Raw genomic sequence first — 22,863 nt, 5'->3', positions numbered from 1 at the left:
TATTTAGTAACTAGACGGAGTTAAAGAAACTCCCCTTGGCACCATACCTTGTAGCAAGTACTCGGAGAGTACTCGGCCTTGTAGACCTACTTTTACAACATCGGTTTACACAATTAATTAATCAAATTAACTTCTAGATGACGAGTAAGAGAAATCATTAGGATGATGACCCTTGCCACCATGACGCCCCTACCATGGTGGTCTGACAGGCGTTATTATACCCGTATGGTTAGGGGTGAACAATAATCGAATCGTTAACCGAAACCGAATCGAGATAATCGAAAACCGAATTAATCAAAATTAACCGAACCGCTTGAACTCTTCATTTTTCTTTTCATAATTTCAAGCTTTTTTCATCTATTTCATGTATTATTAGTTTAATAATATCATTTACATATATTCATATCTTCATTTCATGTACTAATATCTCAATTTCATATATTATGTATTCATTTGATGTAGTTATACATTTATTTCATGTGTTTAAGCATTTATTCCATGTACTTTTAAGCAAAATTATAGCCCAAGTTTGATATTGGTTATTAACCGAAACGAAGCGATAACACCCCCACGTATGGTATGAATGGCATCTTTACGAAGAATGGTCTAGGAATGCAATGATAATGTATATTAGATATATCCTCATGTTCTTGGTTCTTTAAATTGGTATTTACGCATAATTTTGGACCGATTTATAAATGCAAAGTTGTCCGTCCACTTTCTAAAACTTCAAATTTACTACATATCATTTCTACTATTGACGCAAATTCTGTTACAAAGTAATATGTATTTGGATTATTTTTATTTAACTAATTTTATAAGTTTATATGTACTTGCTCAAAACACGTTACACTTTCATATTTATGAATTTCTACCACAAAAGTAAACTAAAATTCAATTAAAAAGTAAACTAATATATTCTTACAACAATTCAATACTTTGAGCAAAAACGTTGAAGTTGTTATTTGAATCAATCGTATCGTCTTTTACCAATACTAATAAAAAAAAAACTAATTATTGATTTAGGAGAAAGAGAAAAGAGATGAACAGCAGTGAAGTTAACAATATCTATCCGTACTCATACACGTACTTGTACTTATGGGTGTGCATGGATCGGTTTGGGGCGGTTTTATGTCAAACCCATAACCATAACCATAACCAATATGTCGGTTAATAGATAACCATAACCATAACCTATCCGTTATGGCGGTTTCGGTTAATCGGTTTTGAAGGTTATAGCTATTCGGTTATAGGTTGGTTAACCATGACCAAAACAATGTAATTGAGCCTAAAACTTTGACACTAATATTACAATATAAAATAATAATAAAACATAAAAATGATGATATAGTTCAACAAAACATGTAATTTTTTATATTAGTAATATATATTCAAACAAACAATAATTGGATTAACTTTTTAATAGCATTAAGTCATATAGTAACAAAATCATAGCAATATTATTTTATTACCTTCTTTAATTTTCTCTAAATTATTAATCGTGTGTCTAATTATACTTCATAAAGTTGAGAATCTTATAAATGAGGCGGGTCGGTTATGTCTGGTTTAAAATTATCTTTAATCAAAACTAACCCGTATTTGACGGTTTTCAAAAATTCATTAAACCGACCCGCTGGTTATGTCGGTTATCGGTTAAAATCGGTTCGGTTATGGCGTTTATGGTTCGGTTAACGGTTATGACGGTTGATTTGCACACCCCTACTTGTACCCATACCGATTGAGCTTATTCAGTATGGGTAATGATACTCATTTTGCTGAATTTTGGTACATGTACAGTCGGGTATAGCTACGGGTACATTTGGTATTTTATCATGCCCGGCTTCGAGAAAGCAAAAAAAGTTTTGGGGCAAAGGCGAAATTTTTTTTGGGCCGAAGGCGAAATTTTTTTGGGCCTTAATTAAAATGGATTATTTTGTTGGTTTAAACAATTAAAATTTTATATAGGTTTTATAATTTGGGTTATATAAATTTTTTTTTGTATAAAAATAGGATTAGTATCTCAAATGAGACTCAAACCTATGACCTTTTTGTTGAGAGTAATACCCATTTGCCACTAGACCAATCTAGTGGTCTTGTAATTAAGTTTAAACATTAAATATTCATATTATTTTTGATAAAAATAAATATTTAAAAAAAATAAAAAATTTCGGGTCTAACAGGGGTCGGGCCCGTGGCCGTCGACCACCCCGCCACCCCTATGGGTCGGCCCTGTATTTTATACCTGTTTGGAGTATATAAAGGTTTAATTGAGATTTTTCATATTTCATATATAAAATAAATTCTCCAACCATGTTATTATTTAACAAGCACCAAACGTTTTTTCAAAATTAAATAATATAACATCCAAGACTAGAATCAACAAACAAATCACTTAAAGTTGGTGGCCGAATTAGAGTTTTTCAATACTATCTTATCATTAAATCGACGACCAATTTGATACTTGTACTAATTTGATACCCGTCACGTACCTTTGAAAGTACCGATACTCGGACTAATTCATGATGTTTGTTACTCGTACCGGTACCGGTTTCAAGATCGTCAAAGATTTGGAAATAGAAAAGCAAAGTGGTACAAAAACAGGTACTGTACCGAAATACTTGTACCAATACCCGTACCCGTACCATACCGAAAAATTTGGTACGAGTATTGGTACGTGTTTTTATTGATTTTTGGTACGAGTACAATCGAGTACATGTACGGATACGGATACATATATTGTCCCACGCTCGTCTCTAAAATAATGTATATTTTATTCGAAAATATGATATAAAATTATGTACGAGAAATTACTATGCACGCAAGTGACAATTGATAGAGAGGGGTGCCCACCATTTTGCCAATAATTAGGTGCAACTTTCATGTCGTACCGAAATGGTTCGTGATAAAGATAAGAAATCAGAATTAGATTGATGATATGAGAGACAACCGTTTCACGTTTTTGTAGCTAGTGCACAATCTATTCAGTTCACTTCAACAGATTTTAACTACAATTTTGGTTCTAACTATTAGCCGGTAATTAACTAATTAGGGTGGATTCCTTAAAAAATGGTGTTTTGTTAAATTGGCATAAAAAGATTATCGAGATAACATGTAGCGCTGCTTATAAATATGATTATAGGGCATTTAAATTCTAAAACTCAAACTTTCAACAAAAAAATCCAAAAAAAAAAAAATCTAGTAGAAAAAACTAGGTATAGATGTGTATTACTAAACGTACCCTCTTCCATACGATTTTTACTAAATATACATCCCCTATAACTTATCAAATCAATTACCATTTTCCTTTAATATTATTACATACATATTAGTCATTCAACATTTTGTTTCACTTAATAGTATAGGTCCTTACAATGGATCTCACAACTAGTTCTTGGATCAATCCTTGTTATTGGCTAGCGAAAATTACCTACAACAAACAAGGATACTAGATCTTGTAGTGTTTGTTAGTACTAGTATGGTCATACTTTCTATTCATCAAATGCCCAGTGGGCTTGTTTACATAATGTATCGGGCACAAACATACATAGACTAAAACGAAAGCATATAAAATATAAAAGATAATCAAGCTAACAAATACAAAAAGACTTATACATATAACATGAGCTCTACAATCTCTCTCTAGTCTTTAGTATTTGTAGATGCTCCGCTTCTAGTTAGTCTCATACTCGAAAGTATAGGGATGTTCGATTAGTTGATTTTCAACAAGATAGCGAACAAACTTGTTGAATCGCTCAACTGTTTGATTATTCTTACACCGAGCTAGGTCTTCAAGAGTGTGCAGAGGAGACTTGTACAGCTTTATGATGTCTGCTTCGCTGAACCGCATCAGTTCGTGCCTGCCAAAGAAACTCAAAGATCGCATTTGTTTGCAGTAGATTACTGCTTCACCAGTTTTCCCGAAAAAATGCCACGACACAAAGTCCGAAAGAATATCGGGCTCGAAAGGTTCTCCATGATAAATAGTGGGCCCGTCTTTAGGCATCTTGTATTTCCAGATCTTTCTACGCTTTCCCGTTGCCGCATCGAGCTCGGTTGAATGCTTGTATTTCTTTCCCATATTTAGCTTGAAGTTGGGGACATCATCTTTTGCTTGCTTGTGGACATGCCTCTTGAACCAATCTTGAAATCCTTTCTCACCAATACCATCACTAGCTGCTTTTACAAAGAAGTTCATATCCAGATGAGGCAGTGTATGCATTTTAGTGTTGTGCATATAAGTGAGATCTCCATTGTGGCGTCGAAGTGCCCAAGTCTCGCTTTTGGCGTGACACTTGCAGCACATGATGAGAGAGTCATCATGATAAGCGAGATTTCGACATTGCATGTTGTGGTACTTTTCAATGCAATATCACTTTCTCTTCATAGGCTTCTGACTTTGGGCAGTTTCAGCAGTTTGTGGAGCGGACTCAGTAGCAATGAAGGTAGCGATAGTGGATGAAACTAGATCATCAGCAGTGGAAGAAGCAACAATTGCACGAATGGATGAACTTTCATCATCAACTTGTTCAGCATCAGCTTCTGCAACTTGCACTAGATCTTGAGAAGCAAACAGATAGTCAACACTGTAATGAGAATCTAGTTTCTATCTTTGACGAGTGATCCTGAACCTTCATTTAAATCTAAACAAAAAACAGCATTAAAGTAGCTCTTCAGCTCAACATCCAAGTTCTGGAGGTCCTTCAATGTATCATTAGTATGTGGATCATCATGAGTTGCAACATCGACATCATCTTGTGGATCGGATTAGTTACCCGCTCCATCACAACCACCAAGGTTCCCATCACCACCATTATCAGAGTCGGCGTCGTCATCATTCGACTCATCCTTCTAATTAGAATCTTCTTCATCTTCTTTTATTTCTCATTCATTCTCTTCTTCCTCATAACTATCACTCATCATCATCATCATCATCATCATCATCATCATCATCATCATCATCTTCGCAATCTTTATTTTTACCAACACCAACACCAACACCAACACCAGTTGCAACACCACCAACAATACCAACACTACTACCACCAGCATCACCACTAGTACCACTAGAACTAGTCGTATCAGACTGTCACATTCTTCATCATCGGAGTCTTCCCAGCTCTTGAATACCTTCTTAAATTGCCTTTTAGATCAGAAGTGTCCTGATTTGATAAGGAAATGATCTTAGAAGTAGCTTTGTACTTGGCCACCAAGTCTTCATTGATCTTGATCTAAGCCTCATTTAATATGCTTTGTTCCTTATCTTAGCTTTCAACCTCTTGATCTCAGACCTAAGCTAGGCGATCTTTGTCCATAATTTGTCTTCAATGTTGTTTGAGGACACAAGATCATTCTCCAATTTCGCAACCTTGAACTCGAATCTTTCAACCTTGGCAGTTCGTTGAACAAGTGGCAAGGGTTGATCATTCATCAAGGCTTGTTGATTTGTCAACTTCTATTGGAGGGTTGCGATCAAGACTTCATGTCTTGCAATATTTTCTTTGTCTTCTGCCCTTTCTTTAGCAAATATCTCCATCTGTACCTTATCCTCCACCCTCTCTTTCTCAAACATTACCATTTTCTCTTTATGTTTCTTCCCAACATCGATCATAATTTTTTCCCATTCCCCTGTATCTTCATGTTTGATTCCTCCTATGCCACGATCCTTTGTATATTTGGATCCATGAACACTGGAGACTTTTGAGACTAGCCCATGGACAGAGGGGTCAAAACATAATTTTAAGTCAGTGGTGGAGGGTGGAGTATCGATTTGGTAAGTTTTGTGATGGATTGGATGGGCATGGTTAAAGCTTGGGTTTGGTATGAAGTGGTTTGGGTTAAAAGCAAGGTTTGGGTTTGAGGTTGGGATGATGTTGGAAGGGAGATGGTTAGGGGTAGGGAAATAGGTAGGGATGTAAAAGTGGCCGTCCAAAATGTAGTGGTAAGTGGTGAGGTTGAAAAGGAAGGGAACCTAAGGGACGAGGATCTAGGCGGTCTATTTTGTGGTGAGGTTTTGGGTTGGTCAGGAGAGAATGAATTGTGAAATGGTGCGGTTTGTTGTTTGGGAGATGTTTCGGGGCTTCTTGTGGAAGATTCGTGAAGGGTTAGCTTGGAGAGTTTGGGTTGGCCCTTGGTTCTAGATACTCTGACTTGTTTCCCTTTAGTATCTTCAATCTGGCAATGAACAAATGTAGGAGAACCGATGTGTGGGCCATGGTGTAGTGGTTTGGTGGAAGAAGTGGATGCCTCTGTCCCTGACAACTTTATTCTCACCATTGGGGCCTTCTGGGAGTCCCCAACCTTTGTTAGTCTCTTGAGAGACTGCTCGATCACCTCATCTTCTTCTTCTTCTTGTTGGGAATAGCCACTAGCAGGAGGTTTGCTTGTAGCCTAATTCTTCTTCTTCTTATCCTATTTCACAACTTCCTTTTTTATAACCTTTAGCTCCTCAACATCCGACTCGGTATCCACATCATCTGATTCTTCCTCAACTCGTTTCCCTGCATCTTTTTCTTCCTCGCTCACATTCTCAGTCTCAACAACTATCCCAAACTTGCTCCATGGTACTCTATTTGAATACTGATAACCTCTCTTTTAGGCCTTTTTCAACAATGAGTCAAACACTGACTCTTTAACCATACCATCATGATGAGGCTCGACAGGTTGACCAAGTTCCTTTTAATATGAGTCTGACCCTTTCTCTAGCATATGATACACTGGTTTGGGCACCTCGGGCATCATAAGTAACAACTACACAAATCTTGGATAAAGTGACCATCTATTATCCATCAGCGAGTGTGCGTGCGTACACATGAAGAATAACTTGGAGTAATTGAACTCCTACTCGTTTACCATCTAAACCAAGAGCCCCAACCAATCAATTCTCAAACTGCCGAATCCTCCTTTCAAATCAGAAAGACAGTATGAAATGATATGGAACAAATACTTCCAGAACGGTGGAAGATACTTTTTCTCGAAGGTCCCTAAGTTCATATCTTATACTATCAACGTCACTGCGTCCTATATATCCTCTTTTAACTTTCTGAAATGATGATTAGGGGCATCTTTAATCTTTAAAACTCTTTTGATGTCATCCTCGTCAATAACCAACTTCTAACCCACCACCTTTTTAGTAATAATCAACTTGCCAGACTTGTCTTTGGTTTTCTTGGCATTGTCCCATAACTCTTGTACCCATCACTTATGAATTTCAGGATAATCTGTTGTCACACCATCCACTAACGGAGTTTTACCGTCAGAGGGTGTGAACTAACAGGATCGGAATCATTAGTTATAATCAAACCATAAAAACGTTTAAATGAAAATAAGTGCGGAAGCGTAAAACCATAGAAACCAATGTTGCGTCACGCAGGACGATTTAAAACCCAATGATAACAGTTTAAAATAAGTTTGCATAATTAAAAGTGTTTCAAGCAATGCATGATCCTAAACCGCGCGCCCGCCTCGGCTACCTGAGAATAACATACTAAAAGTGTCAACACGGGGTTGGTGAGTTCACAAGTTTATATAAAATAAAGCGTTTAGCGTTTGCGTTCAGCGTTTTGCGTTAAGCGTTTTGCGTTCAGCGTTTTGCGTTAAGCGTTTTGCGTTACCAGATAGTGATATGTCAATTATATATCTATAGGTAGCTAGCCTATAAAACAAGTATTACTAAGTGTTCGACACCGAAGCTGACTGTTTATCATTTGCCTTGCCACCAGGTCTATCCCGACCATGGTATGTGTTTAGCCAAGATTACACCCACTCGACCTCCAGTCGAGTTTAGCGTTGGGTGGGGTTTGTCAAACCCAGTAGTAATACTCAACAATGACTCGCTATTATCCAATATTAAACGGTTCGATGTGAATGAAGGACTTTAGTTATTGCGTTTGCCACTTAGTCTTTACAAGTGATATATAATCTATATTAACAAAATCTTAAATGCGTTTTCGGAGTATGTTATCTCCCCCAAGTGAAAAGCGTTTGAAAACAGTTTAAAAAGGGGTAATTGAACTCACTTTTTGCGAAGAATTCCCAAAATAAATCACCAAAGGATACGCGTCACAGAAAAACTCTTTCTAGCGTTCTAAACAACAAAGAGATTTTTCTAAGTGTCGGAACTATTATCGAGTCTCTAGACTCGGCACATAATACCTATGCACACAATATGTTTCGTGTTTCGTTTGTGAATCGTGTGTGACTTTAACAAGTACATTTGTGATACATTACATGTGTGAGCAAAGTATTTACGTGTCATGTATTAATAATGTACATCACTAGCAATTACTCCCCGTGAGGGCAATTTGGTCACACATAACAATTAACTAGCAATTTTTCCCCGCAAGGGCAATTTGGTCACTTAACTAGCAATTATTCCCCGCAAGGGCAATTTGGTCAAAACACGACAATCAATTAGCAATCATTCCCCTCAAGGGCAATTTGGTCAAAACACGACAATTAATTAGCAATCACCATGTTTCATGCAACTTTTACAAAATTCAGCAACTAGTTTCTTAACGACAGAATTCTACTTGAAAAACTAGTCTATCCCACCGATCATAGCATCACAATTAATTTACCAAAAATCATCACAAAAGCAAGTATGTGTTAGGTTTCCAGAACATATTTTATTTTATTTTTATTCCCCATAGATTCCTCATAATGATCCAAACATTACAGCAAGCTCATAACAGTCAATTTCATGCGCAACAGAATGTTATTTGAAATTCCCGTTAAACGAAAAATCCAATAAATGCAAGACCACTTGGGTTAGGTTCCTAACTCAACAAGTCAACTTCCAGAAGTGGAACCAACCCAATTGGTCTCGTAGTTCATGAGATATAATATTTACAAAACAACCTAACAGCAGGTCTAACAACTCAGCTTTGCACAACGTTTTTGTAAAATCATAAAGGTCAACTTGTACACGTCAAAAAATTGTAAATTTATATTCTTTAGAAACTAGACTCAACCTAGTTTACTGTAGTATCAATTATCTCACCCAATTTTCACATTTACACCCCGTTACAGTCAATTGAACATCAACAACACAATCTGTCCAGAAACTGTTTGCATCCCAACTCAACAATTTAACTATCTATGGACCACAAATCATTCATATAACATTCTAGACACTATAAACACTATCCATGCATATCAATTACACCATACACACATGGTTAGGGTTTTATTTGATCTCAAACTCAGAGACACAACAATTAACATGCAATAGCACCAATACTAGCTATCAATTCAACAATCAACACATCTTTCAATCAAAGCAAGACACATGAACACCATCACATATAAAAATCAGACCTAGGGTTTATAATTAACCCATTAAAATCGAAATTAAGCATAGAGGATGCATAGGATAGTTGTTTATACCTTCCTAACACCTTAATCTTCAATCAAACTTGAACAATCTTGATTGTATGTGTGTATATGAGGCCGGTCGCAAGGGGGGGGGGGCTTAGAGCTGCCGTCGGGTTTGGGAGAGAGAGAAAGAGTGTTAGGGTTTTAGTTTATGTTATTATTTATAATAACATGTTACACTTTAGTCCCTCAACTTCCAAATATTACTTTTCTAGCTTAAATAACTAGTTCTAGCACATTGAGTTAACGTTTGTACCATGTTATGACATAACACATAAGTCTAACACATAATTATCACATAATTATTGTTTTGACGTTTTTCGTTTATTTACCAATCGTTTGCGTCAACTCGTTTGCGTTTCGGTGCAATTCCCGAAAGACTACACATGTAGTAAGTGTTAAGCGTCATTTAAACCCTAGTTTAAATGTAATGAGGTGTGCGTAATAGATTCAGTGATCTTTAAGTTTGAATTGACGGAGTTGAGTTAACGGAGTTAACCTGAAATTGACGATTGTCACATCTGTGATAGCATAGGAGAGTGGACGTTTTTGTAATCCATTTATGATGGAAATGAACACATGTGCTTCGGGTTTGTAGGGATCTTTAAAGGTGCAAACATGTTATGTTGTTGTAAGATAAGATCAAGTGAACTCATTAGTGTTGATATAATTTAAAACAAAAATAAAATGTAAACAACATAAAGAAATAAAAATAAAAAATCAAGTTGTTTTTAAAAATTTCCAAGTGGTGGGAATCGCATTCGCATAGCAATCACATTGCAGAATGAGATTCAGATGTGGTTTTAAATTCTGAAAGAAATGTGATTCCGAAAAGGGTTACGATTGCGATTCATGTATGAATGCGATTGCGATTCACAATGAATATGATTGCAATTTGAAAAGATAAAGTTTGTTTAAAACTCAATTCCCTCCATATCCAAGGTTGCAAATCTCCATCTAACATTCTTGTATAATACCTTTGAACAAACAACACTTCAATCGTCCTAAACTAACAATGATCTGCTCGAAAAGCCCTAAATATCTAAAATCCTATGAAAACTGTATGAAATGTCAATTAAATCAGTACAAGAGTCTTTCAAGATATCGATAACAAGAATCCAATGTCAATGTTATTATCCTACGACATATATGTCCCTTTTGATTTCATAGGATGTCGGCCTGAACCGAACATATGAGAACATATCGATTTGAATGAAATCGATGAACTACCTTTTGTGACGACTCCATATAAGTAATAATAGTGATGAATCTGGTGTTAAAACATATGCAAATAGGGTGTTTGAGGATTTGAACACCAGTTTTAGAGATATATATATATATATATATATATATATATATATATATATATATATATGAGAGTGTTTGGTTTTTGAAAAGTGATTGATGTATATAGATTTATACATCTTTTCAGTATTAAAATATCTCCAAATATGCGTAATATAAGAAAGTATACTAGAATAAATAACCACTAATGTTTATAATTTATATTCCTAGGTAAATATGACCTTAAAAAATAAAACTAGCTGATATATGAAGAAAAATGGAGAAAACTGCGAAAACGAATTCCACACACCCCATGGTGAAGCAAGGCATGACCATGTTGAGAACATACAAGGAAGAAACAACATGGCCGATGTTGACAACAACATACCCCATGTTGAAAGTACAAGAGGAAAAGACGAAATAGAATATTATGAAGTTCAACATGGGCCATGTTGACCCTCAACACGCCCATGTCGATAGTACAAGAGAAAAGACAAAAAAAGGATGCTTCCAGGCTCACCACGGCCGTGCCCATAAGTCAACACAACCATGTTCTCTCTCCTGATGTACCATATGACAACGAGCATTTAATATAATAAGACAAAGTGATCAACACGATCGTGCCCAGATCAACACGAGCCGTGTTAAGAGCCCAACTCATCCTATAAATTCAAAGCTCATCCACCACATTCAGTGGACTTGAACACACGCTTGAATAACTCTTAATACATTTCACCCACCTCCTTTCACCAGAATTAATAAGAGAATTATTCCATCCATACACATTTTGAAGATCAAGGAGATTAAGCTTTTAGAAAAAGTCAGTAGCATCAAAGATTAGTCACTCAAATTGTTTAGATTGTTCTAGTTTGATCATTTTTATATCTATTAATTTGATGTATAACATTATGCTTAGTATTGGCTAAACTTTCATAGTAGCATCTTGGTTTATAATGAAACTTACTTAAAGTTTAATAATATTGGTTAAACATATGATCGGTTTTTAAAAAGTAAATGTTATGTTGTAATTATCACTTAATGAGGAATATTAAAATACTCTTAAAAGATACCCCAAGTGCCGATCTTGACTATAAGCCGGGACACTCCCACTCTTGTGAGGCCTTGGATAATAAACTTTAAAAGAGACACCAAGTACTGAGCTTGATGATAAGCCGGGGAACTACCATTCTTATAAGGGCTTGGTTGAAAATATAAATCCTAATATGAACTTGGACCAAATTAAGTATTAGTAGTAATTAATCATCTTAAAATGGGAATGTTGACAATGTTGTGAAAACGGATTGTTGATGTTAGTCCACTAAAATTGGCTAATTGCTTGTCAAGTGAGTGTGCAACATAATGTATTTTAAACAACTTTTGGATGGTTATTACATGAGTACTATAATTGTCCAAGAGTTGTGTGGGTTAATACTTGGTAATTCAATGTGGATTCTTTACAACTTAACTAATCTTAATTGGTATTCTTAAGTATAATACAAATGTTATTTTTTACTAAAATATCAAGGACAATTCACTTAGTAATTTAAGGGATTGTCTCATCTTTATAGTAAGTTATCTTCTAAATACTTCATATATACCATTTGCTTACATAAAATGATCTTTTAATAGAGATCATGACGATATGCATATCTTTCTTTAATTATCATGGAATAACATGACTTAGAAATAAGGTGTTATTCCCATATTTAATTACCAAAACAAGCTTATATCACATGTCTACTAATTAATTGTTAAACCAAGTTAAGAGGAGTTTTAACAAAGACGATAAACTTTTATCCTTGATCATCTCTATAAAAATATAAAAACCCGAAAATATTATTTTATTATTTGTGCTTTTAAATTTCTTTCAAAAATTACTTGTCAAACCAAACTACTATGATGTTTATTTTCGGTTAAAAAAAATACAACGATTTTGTAGAAAAAGAAAAGAAGTGTATCCATAGATCGATACTTGGTTCTTACATATACTATACTACATATACGATAGGTACACTTGCCTATTTGTGTGTGGTTTAGTTAAGATAAAAATCATTTTTATAAATTTAAAACACAACATTGTGTGAAACAAATCTTTTGAAAATCTAACAACTTTTTCATACCCATCTCACGTACACCGGTGATAAAATGAAAGATAAAATGAATTCCCCTTTATATAGGGCCAGCCTATCTCGCGATAGGGTCAAATCCACTCGAGTTTTTGAAATTTTTTACATTCTCAACCCTTGAACTTTGAAAATATTTACCCTTTTAAGTCTGAAAAATATTTAGACAACAAACCCGAACACTCAGAATATATACAAAAATATTTTGTTTGTCTACCCATTTAACAATGTTTGCACAATGGACCTTATCGTAAATAAAATAAAAGCTTAAAGAGTAAAAGAAACCGAAAATAAAAAAAAAGTTAAAAATAAAATAATAATAATAATAACTAAACTTAAAAATAAAGTTTAAATTAAAACTAAAACAAACTAAAATAAAAAAAGTTTAGAAGAATTAAAAATAAGGCACTTAAAAAATAAATATATATACGATAACCACTTATAATGGATTTTATAATTTTTCGAGAAAGATCGCAGCATCGAATCATATTGACCGTTAGTGTCCTAGATCACACTTCTATTTCAACATTATTGTGTTGATAACCCAAGGTTGATTGTAGATATATTCTGTCCACCTTAAACTTAACAAGTATATTGGTGTCATAGTGACATGTTTAAGGTAAGGTTTAAGCAAAATAATTATGTGGTCCCCATTCAATCCGACAAGTTACATATTCAATCAAATATCAGGTTTAATTTACTTTCCCAAATCACATCAACTTGACTTAAACCTGTCTTATCTAATCACAATACGCTTATAAACACACTTTTTGCACTTTTGATTTTATCTACAAATAATAAAACAAAACAGAAGTTCAGGGCCATAACAATCAGAACGGATAATACCATATTATCGCACAGAGAAAGTCCAAGGCTTGAACAAAAGGAAAGAAAATAAAACAAAGCAGAAGATCCAAGGCTTAACAATCAGATCTTGTATGACTACAAAGATAGAAGTCCAAGGCTTGAATCAAAATAAAGAAAATATAAATATATAAAACATGAAACTAGTTGAACAAACAATCATAACATCCAATCTGGACCACTGCCAGAATCTGTCTTGTTAAGCTCTTGCCAATCAACACTGAAGGATTCCACAATTACACATACCCTTTTATTATAAACAAGATAAGCAACTTTGTTGAAAGCATATTTGACAAAGTAACACTCATATGCCTTTTTGGCAAACTTGGAACCTGAATGAGCATCAGTATAAAGTAGGGTGCATGGACATCCAAAAGTGTTGAAGTCTGTGACTTGTGGCTTGGTTTTGTAGTAAACTTCATATGGAGTCTTCTTCAGACGTGAGTAACACACGGTTTTGGACAAAGCATGTTGTGATGATAGCTTCGCCCCAGATAAAGATTGGTAGCTTTGAGTATGATAACATTGTTCTTGCAGCTCCAATCAAAGTTCTATTTCTTCTTTTAGCAACCTCATTTTTTTGTGGAGTATACGGGTCACTTAATTGACGCTCAATTCCCTTGAAGTGACGTTATTCACTCGCCGTGTGGTTGCAAAATTCTATTTCGTTGTTGCTTATAATATATTTGATTCTTTTGTCGGTATGGTTCTCAACAGTTGTTATGAATCTGATTAGGAACAGGGGAGTATCATCTTTGGATTCTATAAGGAAAGTCCAGTTGAAATGTGAAAAATCATAAGTAACAAGAAGACAATAGGCTTTTTGGCCTATCACTAAAGGATAAACTAGTCCAAATAAATCCATGTGTAACAACTGAAGAACGGAATCTATAGAATTAACAGTTTTGGGCCTATGAGGGAGTTTCTATTGTTTGCATTTAGAACATGAAATATAATTTTTAATTGTTGAAATGGTTAACATGCAAACCCCTCACATGCTCGCCTTTGACAAGTTTGTTCAAATTCTTAAAGTTGACATGACCAAGACATCGGTGCCAAAGTGATCAATTGCTCTCCGAGGCCTTAGATAACAAACAAGAGGCAATTTTTCGAGAATACGAACTTCTCATGTATAGTATATAAGCATCGTTATGCCTCGAAGTACGCATCAGAACCATTCCTTGGGGACTTTAAAACCTGGTTTTAAGATAAAGTGTACATTTTCAGTAAATAAGGTAGAGTATTTCTTACCACAATTTTAGGATACACTGAGCAGATTGTGGTTGAGTTGTTTGACTAGATTGACATCTCAAAAAATTAAAATGCTGTTTGTGTAAAATTCGTGACAAAACAAGATATACCTTAGTTATTACCTAATGAGTAAATGATTAACCGAATGATACTGGTTATGACTCGTATATATCAGAGGGCCATATACAAGTGATATTGTATAGTAGCAACTAACATAATTATATTAAAGCCCTAGTATGTGGAAAACTACTTAAACCGAAAGATTTCCGGTTAATAATACGCTATTGTAGTAAGCGCAAGCGCTAGTACCAAAACATGCATTGTATCATCCATCAAGCTGGAAAAGACATATGAAATACTTATTTAAGATGTTTTAAGCAACTTATAAAAAGTTTTTAGATTTTTACAACAAGTTAGTACGTTTTCTTTAGTTTTCAAAATCAAGCTGAAAAACGCTCATTTTTGTGTTATTTATCGCACACGAACTATTTTTTTCTTGCCAGAAACCGAACCTGAACTTAAAATGGACTCGATATTGTACGTATATGCATGCGAAATTTGATAACGAAGAAAAAAGGGGGGCTTAGGTCCCCACCCCTTTGTTTCTTCATTTCAAATATCACAACAACCAAGTTTCTTTCTCATTACTACCAACTCAAACTGTACCAACTTTCTCTCCATCTTTTGCAACCAAAACACAAGGTAAGAACTTGATTTAAGGGGTGTTTGGGTGTGCTTTCAAAACTTGCTTATTTGCTTGTTGAATAGCAAAATGTGTTTGACAACACTCCTTCAAAAGCTTCAAATTGGAGATTTTCAAAAGTTGTTTATACTTTTCAAAAAGAAAATAAGCAAAAAAGAAATTTTAAAAAATCATCCAAACACCCCCTTAGTATGTTTTTAATCAAATTTTATGCAAAATTAAGGTTTGATTAAGAAAATTAGCTATTAACCATGAAAAACCCTTCAAAATATAAAATAAAACAGGTTTTGATACTAAACAAGTGTACTAATCTATATCATATATTTTTTTTGTGAAAAACATGGATCAGAAGTTTTAAATCGTGTTTTCAGGGGTGAAAAACTCGGTTAAGACCTTAACCGGAACAATATCTTACAAGGCTTGATTATTGATGTTACATGCTTGGTTTTGTGGTACATGATTTGTAGATATACTATATAGCAAGCCACGAACCTAGAAACACGAGAAAATAGCTAAAGCAACTGAAAAACGCAAATGGAATAACCGAAATGCGCGTTTACGGGCTAATTGGGCTCAGACTGTGACGTGCATATTGACGGGTGCATCGGAGTATGACCCGTAATTGAGCTTAAACGATATAAAGACCTATGTAGTAAGGTTTGACTTTATGGAACTAAATAACTGCGGTTGTATAGTCAATTGCAGGCTAAAAGGAGGTTTTGGAGTAATTATGGCGTGCAAGGAGGCAACCAAAGGAACCGGTGAAACTCAAGGAACCAAAAGCTGGAAAAAGGAACTTGCTGAATTGAAGACCACCATGGACCACGGCCCAATCGAGATATCATGGGAGGAATTAAGGTTGAATATTAGTTAATTGATAATCGGGTAACAACCTTGCATTATAATAATCCAAGTACTTAGTTCCCTTTTATCACAAACAAGTAATCAAACATGAACTATGTCTATGTGGTTCTTTCTAGCAAGCATGAACATTAGTGTTTATTTAAACCTGAAATCTAGGATGATCGCTTTCTCTTAATCGGTTTATAAATTTTAATAGTTGTTTGGCAAGTTGTTTTTATTTCCTTTTAGTTAATCGAAAACCAATCAATCAAATATGAATTTATATTTATGCAATTTAGTTTAAATTAATTGTCTGTTAAAGCTAGTAGTAAACACGCATTCTACAAACTCTATGTGTTCGACGTCCACTTATTGTTATCTATTTAGTTGTATTTGGTTTATTTTTAAGTGAGACTTCGACCTCACGCCACATATTGTGAGCTTATGAAAACTATAAGAGGAATTAGGGATCATATGAATGAGTCCATATCCAAATTTGGGAATTTTCAATATACGGAGAATTTCGGTGATTTTATTACTATTTATTGATGATTTATTATGAAAAATATCATAACAGCCTGAATAATTCTGAAGTTTTGTGGGGAATTCAGGTAACCTATTATAAGATCACACACAAAATTTTGTGTCCGTTGGAGGGCCCTAGCCATAATTTATGGATACATCTTTATTGATTTTTAACAATTGATTAATGTTCATAAAAGTATTTTAGTCAAATATATAAGTTCTGGAAAATTTACAGGGAGTTTTTGGAAGATATTTTGAACATTCAGAAAAATAATCGGATTTTTCGGGTATCGTTTGGTATAAGCGGATGAATTACGGTTAAAAATAACATATAAAATGAATTTTTATAAATAAATAAGAAAGTTTAATAATTCTTATAATATATTTATAAAAATCTACACTTAATAATTAATGAATGTTTAAATTTTCCTAATTTAATTATGTTCAGATAAAAAGTTGTGCTAATTAGAATGTTAAACAAATATAAGTTTTGATAAAACCGGAAACATTTTGATTAACGAACTAGCTGGGATATTAAAAAAAACAAAATGGGTCAAATATCATAGTTTTGGACTGCTTTAGTAAAATCGGACTTTTTCAGATAATTTCGTACAATCGGGCGACTTGTGCGGGTTTTCTACAACCTAGTTTGTATAAAAATGGAAACGAACCATGTAGCGAATCCGGACATCTAAACCCCGATTTAATTTTCTAGTTTGATTCATTTTATCAAATAGTACGTTTACTCAAATTTTTGTGATCTTACCTATTTTCGAAACATGTAAACGACCAACTTGGCCAAACATGAAAAACGACGAAACTGAGCCAAACCCGATTTTAAATATTAGATACTGTACAACGTCATGATCTAAGACTACTAACATGTTCTGGGTGAAACATATATTCCCATACTAGCCCAAACAGTTCAAATGCTATACTAGTATTTACAATACAATACTGATTATAGGAATCAGACTATAATCGAGACATACTAGCTATACAAGTGTATTGATGACAATATCACGATAAGGTGAGTTTCATGACCCCTCTTTTCAAGCTGTTTTACGAACATTTAGGGTGAAAAGCATGTTTATATATATATATATATATATATATCTAGAAACGCACTATGATGTGAATTATCTAAGTGCTAACACCTGAAAAGTCCCCACAAACATGAGTGATTAACTATGAGCTGATGTCATGTGAATAGTATTATTGGTTTGACAAACTCAATTGATGTCGGCACGGATGCCAAGACAATTACACAATTTCACATGATAATATATTTATACATACACGCTATGTCATGTTAGGTATAACTACTTGGAGGCATTGCGTGGGTAGTGGAGGCCACATGGTTGATGTGGGCAGTGGAGGCCATGTGTTTGAAAGCACTATCGAGAGTTCACTCATGGCTTAGTATAATTACATCACCTACATATCATGATTCCTATGGATACACATATTTGATTTCATTTAAACTTGTGAAACTCACCAACTATTCATAGTTAACCCCCTTTTAACATGCTTTTCTGGTATACCAAAACTAGAATGAGACGTTTGTGTGTGCTATGTGCTGATGTTTGTGATCGGTATTATAGTATATAGAAGCAAGGATACTATTAAGAAAATAAACCGGCTTAACGAGCTAGCTTAAGTTGTGAAACACTTAGTTTGTAACCGGAGTTAGAACAATTTAATATGATGTAAATTAGTTTTTTTAATAATTACTTTATAAATAATGTGGTTGATACTAGAGGTGTTTGTTGCATTCCCATTTTACGCTTCCGCCATTTCTAGTCGGGGTGTGACAATTTGAGACCTTTCCTCTTTTAGTTATTTGCCCACCCACCTCACCATCGAAAGATACGGATCCACGTGTGAACGGTTGAACGTCAAAAGGCAAGGATTCCTCTCTCGTCATATGTTGGGTGCAACCACTATCTAAGTGCCAGGCATGCCTCCTTGGCTAACCCTACATGCATCAGCAATTAATTAGACATGGGTTCCCGAGAAAAATTTGTCTCAAGAAGGTTAATAATAAAATCTCCAAATTTTTTTTTATTTTCTGGAACAGTTTTGCTCCTTGGTGAGTCATCACTTGAAGAACAGTCCTTAGGAACCCAAACATGTTCCTTCTTTTAAACCGATTTGGACTTTGTTTTCTAATTAAAATCCTCAGACATTTCAATATTTGGATTTCTTTTCTTTTTCTCATTTTTGGTTCTCCAAAAATGTTCTATTTTTCTTGTTTTTGTTTTTATTAACCTTTGATCTTATATACATTTCTCTGGCTTCACTTTCTGTTTGATCAATCCTTGACCTTAAGCTGCTAGCATATGTTGACCGAGACTGATTAAACCGCTTTTGCATATCTTTTTGTTGCCCATGCTAGTTTTTACAATGTATTGCAAGGTGAGATGGATTTCCACACACAAAACAACATTTCCTACTATAAACCCCATAAGAATCATCAAAACTATAAGACTGGTGATAATGCTGATTAGGTGTTCCTTGGAAGATGGATCATGATTGTGTTTGCTTTCTGATTTCTAACCAGGATCATCAATTAGTGTAATAAGACTCAACATAATTTTGTTATCGATAACCATAGTAGTTGTTATTAGTAAAGTTATGAGATTAAGGATTTCTTAAATGGTTAGTTGTTTGAGAAAATGATCTATTGCTAGGTGGAATATATTTACTGGATGTGGTAGCCTGATTAACATTATCAAAAACTTTGTTTTTAGATGTATTATATTTATTCTCATAAATTGACAATGATCAACTTGCCATGTTCATATCAACATTCTCATTCATATTTACACTAGTTTCATCAAAAGAATCATTTGACACCATAACACAGTCAACATCTAAAATAACATCAATATTTCCATCCAAAATACTGTGAAAAACCAACATCAACATTGTCACAATTAACATTAATATCCACATATGAGTTTAATGTTGTAACATCCCGAAATTTCTAACAATAATAATTAATATATTTTTTATTTAAGGTGGAAAAGTTTACTTAATTTAATAGAGAAATAGTAGAATAATAAGGATGGAAGGATAAGTAGGCTAATTAGATGGAATTAATTATGGACCAAAAAGGAAAGATGAGCCTAAGGACCATGGGCTTAAGGGAGTATAAATACCCCTTAAACCTTAGTCATTTCCATTTTCATCCATCTCTACACCATAGCCTACACCATTAAAAAGACACACTTCTCCAATTCCTGTTTATGAGAAAACCACCCATAAAGACACAAAAATTATCGGAGATCTAGCTGTCGGATCGGTCTCAAATCTTAATTGAGTGCTCATAAAATATATATGAAGATTTCCACCGACCAGTTCTTTGATCAGAGGTCGGGGGGTTCGGTTGTTATCAGAAAAACATAGCAGCTAAGAAATGAAGATTCCGGAGACTGTACAGCTTTTCCGGCGATTGTAGCGGCTGTTTCCGAGAAGGTGAGCTTATGGGTTTGTAGATCGGGGCAAGACGGTTCCGTGGCCTCTTGAATCACTAAATTCCGAGTTCGTTTGATATGATTTTGGGCCTCTCGAGTGATTTCAGACAAAAACCTCAAAGGTACGTTTTTGTTAAAAAGGTTTAATTTTTATGTACGGATTTACATGAAAATTGGTACGATGATAGATAGGGTCATGATTATTGATAAAGTAATGAACTTGATAGTAAACGGGTTAGTTGGTTCGTTTCGGGTAAAACGAGTAGTGTTCAGTTTGTGAATAGAACGGGTAAACGAAGTCGGTTTGCATGAAACTTAGTAAGATAGTAAATCGAGTGTAGTTATACCATAAAAATGTAAACTTGATGTTAAAAGGGACTTAACGAACTCATGGCTACATCTGGTTCATAAAGGAAACCCTAGATCTAACCTAAGAACGTTTTAAACCCATAAAGGTCCAAGCTTTATGGATAAACGGGTTATGTCTTGGCCGAAAATGGAAATGGGAACGTTTATGGGTGATACCAAACCATTAAAGGGTGTTAAGGTCATGAGATGTAATGATAATGGTAATAACGAACCAAACTGCTACAGCTCGTTCGAATGCACGCTATATGATCGATTTCATTGAGGAATTCTAATGCATGCCATATGTCCGATTACAATGTTGAACTCAATTACAATACATATGATCGAATACATTGGCGTAGCTCGAATACATGCACATAATTGATTACATTGTGGCTCGCAAACATACGGTACATTCGAATACAAGGGACATGTTAGATTACATTATATTATTCGAATACATGGGGATGTTCGAATACATTTACATGGTTCGAATACACGGAAGCGTTCGAATACAATGAACATAATCGCATACAATAGATGATTCGAATACAATACAATGGTTTGCATACAACGGACATACTCGAATACATTCCCTTAAGTATAACTGTCCAATCGAATACATACATATAATCGATTGCATGGGGTGACTCGATTGCATGATCTTATTCGAATAAATAGGAACAACACGAATACAATGTATGTATTTGCATACATATGATACATTTGGTTACACTATGGGCTCATATACATGTCTATTTTTGATGTTCGAATAAAGACTTGCATACAATGGGTGAAATCGAATACATGATAGGACTCGCATACAATATGCATAATAGCGTACATTGTTGAATTTGAATACAATTTACATAGTTGAATACATTGATGAATTGCATACAATTTACATAACTCTAATATATTACAATAAACATATATATGCATTCAAATACAGAAAAGGAGAAAGAAAGATTAAGTATGGTGTAGAAGAATACAAAAGAAAAGAAAGGAAGCAATACTAAAGTATTCGAATACCATATATTCGAATACATTAGTGTTTAAGGGTAAAATTATATTCTAAAAAAATTCTATTCTAAAACAAGACATTAGAATAGAACCAGACTTAGCCATTTTGGTTGAAATATGAATAATGTGATTAGGATAAGTATTGATACATGTGATTAATATACAGTTAGCAGACCTTAGTTAAAGAAAGGAATACCAGTGAACGGAGAACGTAACAGGATCCAGGTGTATGCCATATATGATTTATGTGAAAGATATGGATGATTGCTTATCGGTACGTGAACGATATTGCATGTATTGTCAGCTTATAATTAAAGATATGAATGTTATATATAGTGCATGGATGTTATATGTATGTAATGATTGAATATAAAAGGATGGATAGGTACAGAAGAAAAGGACCAAACCTTAATAATACTCAAGGCAGAAAGTGACTGAGTCCTAATAATACTCGAGGCAGAAAGGGATCAAGACTTAATAATACTCGAGGGAGAAAGGTACCGAGCCCTAATGATACTCGAGGCAGAAAGGGATCGAGCCCTAATAATACTCGAGGCAGAAACGGGACCGAGCTCTAATAATACTCGAGGCAGCATGGCGTAATGCTCTTTAAAATGTATGAGTATGTAAAGTATTAATAGATGTAAAGAATGTAAAGTAAGAATAAATGAAAGAATGAAATAAAGAAAGAAGGTATGTACGAAAGAAAGATAAGCAGGTTAAGTATATACTATGTATCTACGGATGCATATGTATAAGAATGTGAAAGTATTGTATATTACCTTGATTAACTAGAACTCACTCAGCGTAGCTGACTTTTAATATGCACGCATGTGAGTAGGATGAGGCAGCTAGCTTGAGGAGGACACATGGTGGAAGAATAAGAAGCTGGCATCTAAAGACCTGTGACGTTTTTATTTAAATGATGTTTACGTTTGAAAGACAAAAGATGTTAGATGAGACAAGTTTTTGTAATGATTTGAAATGTTTATTTATGTTTTAATATCCACGAAAGTTTATTTAACTATGATATTTAGAACTGTGTTTA

The sequence above is a fragment of the Bidens hawaiensis genome, unplaced genomic scaffold (assembly GCF_021521415.1).
Source record: "Bidens hawaiensis isolate Kalapana, Puna unplaced genomic scaffold, B.hawaiensis_p1.1 tig00019960_1, whole genome shotgun sequence".
Taxonomy (NCBI): Eukaryota; Viridiplantae; Streptophyta; class Magnoliopsida; order Asterales; family Asteraceae; genus Bidens; species Bidens hawaiensis.
The sequence above is the reverse complement of the archived record's forward strand: the minus strand, read 5'-3'. Positions refer to the sequence as shown.